At 34.5% G+C, this 6990-nt stretch overlaps 1 long non-coding RNA gene across 1 annotated transcript in view; it reads left to right on the top strand.

Annotated features, from left to right (window-relative positions):
- Positions 1 to 5023: 5023 nt before the first annotated feature.
- The window catches only part of LOC104265550, a 2501-nt gene continuing 534 nt past the window's right edge, over positions 5024 to 6990 (top strand). Inside the window, exons 1-2 of the long non-coding RNA XR_717200.2 lie at positions 5024 to 5045; positions 5178 to 5472. This is a non-coding gene — a long non-coding RNA (uncharacterized LOC104265550). The remainder of the gene's footprint in view (positions 5046 to 5177; positions 5473 to 6990) is intronic.

Raw genomic sequence — 6990 nt, forward strand, 5'->3', positions numbered from 1 at the left:
GCTGACTAAACAACAAGAACGAGCTTAATAAGACCTATCTCTCATTAAGTGCTAATGTGCCTATTTTGAATCAAAACCACATAAAACTAATCAGAACTCTAAAAACTTGACTGCCAACAATAAATTTCCTCTCCTTACGTTCGAATGTCTTCGCTTGAGTTACAATTCCCGCCTTTAAGCGTAAGAGAATCACGTGGCTAAACCGGGCGTTTCTATTGGCTGGTTCAATTCGGCGTAAAATTTACGTGCGTCCGCACGTAAAATTTAGGGTATTTACATGCAAAACGCGTAATTTTTACCGGTTTTTCCGTATTTTTAGGTTACGTATGACGTCACGTAAAATTTTACTGTTAAATTGACAGTTAATTTTACGGATATTTCTAACAGTGTATACAAAAGACAATTCAAACAATAATAATGCTCGTGTTAGTTGTGTAGCTTTTAAATCCAAAAAATATTAAAAACTTTTCTTCCCACTCCTTTTTAACTACATCTGATAATTTTTCATTTAAACTTTATTGATGATGTCAAATGTATAACTGTATTTAGTATTTACACAATTCTTGACCAAACATTTTTTATAATTTTATATGTACCCAATTGGCCAATTGGAGCTTGTCTTTAATGTTTGACTATGTGTTGAAATTATGTAAATTCAAATAAACAGGAGTTTCAGAAACGTTGTGTTTTTTCGTTATAAAGTCGTATATGGGAGTCTACATATTTACGTTGTAGCAACCAAATAAATATGTCGTTACCTACACTGCAATATACAACGTTTTAGAAAGAAATTATGTTTCATTGTACGAACGTTGGTTTATAACGTGAAAAGGTTACGTTGAAACTACGACAGCAATTACGTTTTAAGGCGAACGTTTACAGTACGTCTGTGGGAGTCTACAGATTCACGTTTTCTTAACGTTGTAGGTAACGTTTCTGGGAGTTTCAAATTACCATTATATAACGTTTAAACAACGTAAAATTGTTAGCTGGGATGTTAATATTATTCAGTTTGTATCCGGTAATGTTGCGATTTGCATTAATTTTTTTCGTTATTATTTCGGTTCCGATTATAAAAAGTGTCATGATGAGCGGACAGCCCTGACGTATTCCACGTTTTATGAGAATTTGCCGTTAATTTTGATTTTATTGCGGGATATGCATACTTTCCAATATTTTAAAAATGAAGTCCTGGTCTATGTTGTCAAAGGCTTTCTCGTAATCTATGGATATTTAGACTTAATTTTTTTATTTAGGAGTTTTGCCGAGTCTAGAGTACTTTGGATATTATTGTTAATTATTTTAATGAAAATTTTGTAGTCCGTATTTAAGAGATATTGGACGCCAGTTTCCCTGACGTATTCCACGTTTTATGAGAAATTCATTTCTAAATGCGGCGTTAATTTTGATTTTATTGCGGGATATGCATACTTTCCAAGATTTTAAAAATGAAGTCATGGTCTATGTTGTCAAAGGCTTTCTCGTAATCTATGGATATTTAGACTTATTTTTTATTTAGGAGTTTTGCCGAGTCTAGAGTACTTTGGATATTATAGTTAGCTTGGTCGATGGCACGATCTTTTTTACCCCATTTTTTGATTGCCACTGATTGCATTATTTTACTGAGAATTTTGTAGTCCGTATTTAAGAGATATTGGACGCCAGTTTCCAATGTCAAATCTATCGCCTTTTTCTATAAATTAATTTTGTAATCGCAGTGCGCATTGATTTTGTCAGTTGTTTTTTATGTAAATGTTATTGTAGATTTCTGTCAGGTCATATACAAATAAAATGTCCATTGTTTTATACATTTTCAGTGTTAGACCATCACTGCCGGGAAAGCTATCTTAACGATTCTATGGAATTTTTTTTTTCGTTTACTGTTATTGGACTGTTCAGCGTTTTAGTTTCCTCTGGGTCGAGAGAGATGAGTTTCATATCCTCTATGGTCTTGGTTTTTGGTAAGCGATTTTTTTCCCAAAGGTCATGATGGTAGAACCTATATATGTTTGAAATTGTTTGTTCTTTAGTTTCGGAAATTATGCCGTCTGTGTTTTAAATTTTATTGATTCTATCATTTTTCCTTTAAGTAATTTCATATTGAAAGAATTCCCGTCCCGGATTCTCTTTATTTTCTATCCTGGTGTATTCTTGATCTAACAAGTGCACCTTGATTTATTTTATCTTTATATACGTTAATGTTATTTTTCAGTCGTTCAAGTTCTTTAAATATTTCACGGCTATTTCTTTGTTGTTATTAAAGGGTATGAGTAACCTTATGTTTGACATCCCATTTGGGGTGTAGATTTCGTACCAACCTTCTGGGGAATTGGCAGTACTGATTGCAGCCACAAAGCGATTGGATTGTCGGTGTTAAGTTTTGCGTATACAATATTATACAGGCAACATAGGATGAAGTATTTTAGCTTGTTGTAATACCTGTCACAAATAAGTGTAAAACGTGAACTTCCTAGTCTATGCAGTAAAAAAGTGTTCTCCATGTAGTAAATTAATTTGCTAAAATTAAATAAAATTCTGAATTAAAAATGTACAAGTGTGGGGGGCGGCTAATGTTGAAGTTGTAGGTTCGCGCTCCGCTGCCTCGCGACGACGCTGTTCCATCCTGCCCCTACGCACACGCTATCCGACTCCGCAACGCATTGCACACCGATGTATGACACTAGTACGGCACATCTCAGTTTATTGTACGGTGAAAGTGCGACATCGAGCTTAGAGACAAAGTGAGAACAGCAGGGTATTGCAAGCCCCGTACTGCCTCCCAGTACAGTAAAGTGAAAGGTTTATATAACGAAAAACACGTGTAGCAAAACAATAAATCATTGGCATGTGGCAATTGCCTCGCCTGGCATACACACAACTGGGTAATTGTTTTATTATCACGATTAGAATGACGGGAAAGTAGATGTTACGAAAGCAGCGAAACTGCATTCCATTCCTGTCATGCTTTTGTTATCGCTATACAACGTTGCTTTATATTCAATCTTTATGCATTAGTGGTAAATTTAGCTATCTTTATATCATTAAATCTGTGCTAGAGCACAATCAACCGCTACACAAGTAAAAGTGTTCTCCATGTAGTAAATTAATTTGCTAAAATTAAATAAAATTCTGAATTAAAAATATACAAATTATATATACAACTCTAAACGCATCACAAATTTGTTCCTTCGAACAAAGCGCAGTCAGTGATAGTACAGCTTGCTGAGGCTTGGCGAATTTAGAAAGTTTTTACAATTGTTATGTTGCTATTAACTTGGAAGTGAGGCGACTGAACCAAAAACGCATCACAAATTTGTTCCTTCGAACAAAGCGCAGTCAGTGCTAGTACAGCTTGCTGAGGCTTGGCGAATTTAGAAAGTTTTTACAATTGTTATGTTGCTGTTACCTTGGAAGTGAGGCGACTGAATCAAAAACGCATCACAAATTTGTTCCTTCGAACAAAGCGCAGTCAGTGCTGAGGCTTGGCGAATTTAGAAAGTTTTTACAATTGTTATGTTGCTGTTAACTTGGAAGTGAGGCGTCTGAATCAAATAATGGAAATCAGTGAGGTTACTTGTATTACGAAGCACTCCCAAGATTCCAAGGTTCTCAATCCCTTGGTTTTAGAGAAAGCACACTTATCTTACAAACAAGATTATAATAGCAGTGCTATGGACTCTTATTTAGCACAACACATGTTTAGTAAAGAACTGCTAAATCAGTAATTTATGCGTACAAAAATGACCACAACTGCTGTAAACACCATTTCTAGCTTCTATGCGTAAGATACTACCTCGTTTAGTCGATTTAATAAGTTCTTATTCTGACAAGGCCAAGAACACAACAGACCTGCAACTGCTCTGATGGACTCTTATTTAGCACAACACATGTTTAGTAAAGAACTGCTAAATCAGTAATTTCTGCGTACAAAAATGACCACAACTGCTGTAAACACCATTTCTAGCTTCTATGCGTAAGATACTACCTCGTTTAGTCGATTTAATAAGTTCTTATTCTGACAAGGCCAAGAACACAACAGACCTGCCACTGCTCTGATTGTAAACTTCATTTTGAAATTCAAAATTCCATTCATGAAACCGTGTAACGAAGCAATGCATTATAATGCGCATTGTTCGCGTCAATAAGCCTCTTATTTTTTAGCAGTTTAGGTGTCTTTATAGGCCGTGTATTGAGTAGTGGTCAATTGCACCGCGATAGATGAAGTAAAAGCCTTTACAAAATTCCAGGTTATTGGTGGGTATTATGTCTCTGTCTTGAAGTACTATGCTCCGAAATTGTTCTGTTTGCCAGTAAAATGCATTGTTTGTGATAGTTGTGGTATTACTACGTTTTGAAAATTGTTGTTGCGATCGTAATCTTCTAATCTGAAAGGAAATTATAAAGCTTAACTACATGGCCCAAAATCTCTGACGTTAAAATGACAGTCTTATATAGTAAGAAAACCCATCCCAACTTTTTAATAAGGCGCCTGCTTTTATCCAGTCGTGCGAGCTCCTCTTTCATTTAACTAAGTTTTAAGTTCAAAAACTGAATTTTTCAAAGCCTTTTGTTTTTTTGCTTTGCGTAGTCGTTTAAAAAAAGTATATATTTACCGTGTAACGATTTAATTGAGCGTCAGGTAGTATCAATGACGATGACCGAGACTGTTAGCGTTTCATGTGGCCGAATTAGCAAACTAAACATCCACATTGCAAACCGTAAATCTTAGGTTTCCAAATTGCGTTACTTTGTAATTGCAGACTGTTGTTAATCATTTTTACCGTTGTAGAACAACAAAGTAAAAGTTTAACAATTCTTTATATATTTGTAGTTTAATTTATAGATATATCGACAAAAGCCGATTTAAGTTTTTGCAAAGGCAATGTCATAACTTAAGACCAATTTAAACATTAAAACTGTCTTAACTTTTATAGTAAGAGTTATTCCGGAAGGAAGTGTAAGTATATATAATTTATATCTACAGTGTTTAACTAAATTGCAATTGTTGTACTAATTTTACTTTCAGATGGATTCCCAAACATATAGTAAGTTATTTTTGCAGACATGGAAGGAAATTGCTAAACCTCATTTTTATGTATATGTTACAACAATTTTTGTTTTTATGGTCGTCAATTAGCTCTGCATGTAAATAGGTATATCTCGTTTTTGTACTGCAGTGGAATAAAGGACCTCTAAAGCGAGCAGCAGGCGTAGGCTATGCTCCAAGGCTTCTGCTGCTGCTCCAGGGCTTCTGCTGCCCGCACAAATACAGTATTATAAAAATGTCGCACTGCTGTATTCGTGGTTGCTCTTATAAGTGTAGGAGCAACATTTCCAAACGTCCCTATTTAAAATGTTGGGAGCCGATCTGGCCTAGCATGTAGAGAAGGCACCGTAAAGAACTGGCAGTACATTTTGTCTTACCGGAACCCTGATCCCGCAAAAGGAGAAAGATATGTTTCACAGAGAAAGGTGCGTTACTGTTATTTATGACTAATAAGTATATACAAAACTTGTTTTAGGTATTATTTTTGTATATTGTATGACTAACAACTTATTTATTAATGTATGGATTTAAAATCGTAGTTGTACAACTATTTGTACAGGCCATCTATCTGTGAGGCACATTTTAAGACATCAATGTACAGTCTACATTTAAATAATTAAATTTGGTGTTGTACCTTCGTTGAACTTGCCTGCAAAATTCATTGCACCAAATCCATACCGACCAAGCCCTTTTATGTCCATTCACTTGGGGTAGTAATTACATTAAATTCAAGTGTAACTTAGATTAAAGCTTTTAGACCGCTCACAATGGCTTGTAGCCTACTCATCCAAGCCATTTTATGGACCCACATGCGGAATTTGTACCACTTAGAATAAAGAGGGTGTCAAATGTTCATTGAACTAAATTGTAGATGATTCTTCGCTCTCAGTTTGGATGTACAAAAAACTCTGCATCAAGATATACCTACTCTAATAGAATTACAGAGTTGATCTTACTGATGGACAAGTAATTATTTCAATTCCAACATTTTACTGGTGGTGTAAAATGATTACTTGCTCTGTGAATTATTCTATTTATTCTGCAAATGATGATCATCTAGACTGGTTGAATACGAAGTTTAATATCTTTTGGATTGGCAAGTAAACGTTTAAAGAGGTCAGATTTGGTGAAAGATTTATATTAAATAATTGTGTTCTTAAGAGTAAGACAGAGGTGTGCATGATCGTCCAGCCAATGATCTAAATACATCTGTATTAGTAGTTTGGTAGCAATTTGGTATATTCAGTCAGGATGTCTAAGCAGCCATCTTTGAATAATTTGTAAATGATCATAAGTCTTAACAAATAACTTGCTGAAGCATTATTGCAAAGATTTATTTTTTTGAGAAACATGATAAGAAAAAACACTGATTCAATATTTTTTAAGGTGATAACACTTCTTAAGGCACGAAAAAAAGCTAGGATATCTGTGAACAACTACTTTCAATGAACGATTACTTTGAAACAAAGATTTTGCAAAATTGTGACCGAACTTTTATTTCCATTAAAAATGTAAAAAGTATCATATTCCTGGACCTAGTCATTATCAAAGAATGTAAAAATATAAAACATGTTCACTTAATCTGGTACTTATTAGTGGTTTCTATTTTAAAAGTGAATACAATTTGTAAGTGAATAGTTGGAAATTTAAATTTGGTGGATATAAAAGCACTGGGTTTAAATTACGGTGTGATGAGTAATTCTTGCTGGTGCAAGCTGCACCGTTGGATGTCTTTATTAATTAACCCTCAATGTATTCTAGCGTCTCTGAAAAAGTAAACCAGTACAGAAAGAATTATAAAATGAGATTCAAATTTATATTTTTTTCATTCACCAATAGCACTACTTTGTATATCTGTTGGCTGAAATTTCACTGCCTGTTGGTACTGTATAACATCTTTCACTTTTAGTAGGCAGCTGTGCAGCCCAAATGCAGAGGCATGC

The sequence above is a fragment of the Ciona intestinalis genome, unplaced genomic scaffold, assembly GCF_000224145.3.
Source record: "Ciona intestinalis unplaced genomic scaffold, KH HT000297.1, whole genome shotgun sequence".
In the NCBI taxonomy this organism is placed as follows: Eukaryota; Metazoa; Chordata; class Ascidiacea; order Phlebobranchia; family Cionidae; genus Ciona; species Ciona intestinalis.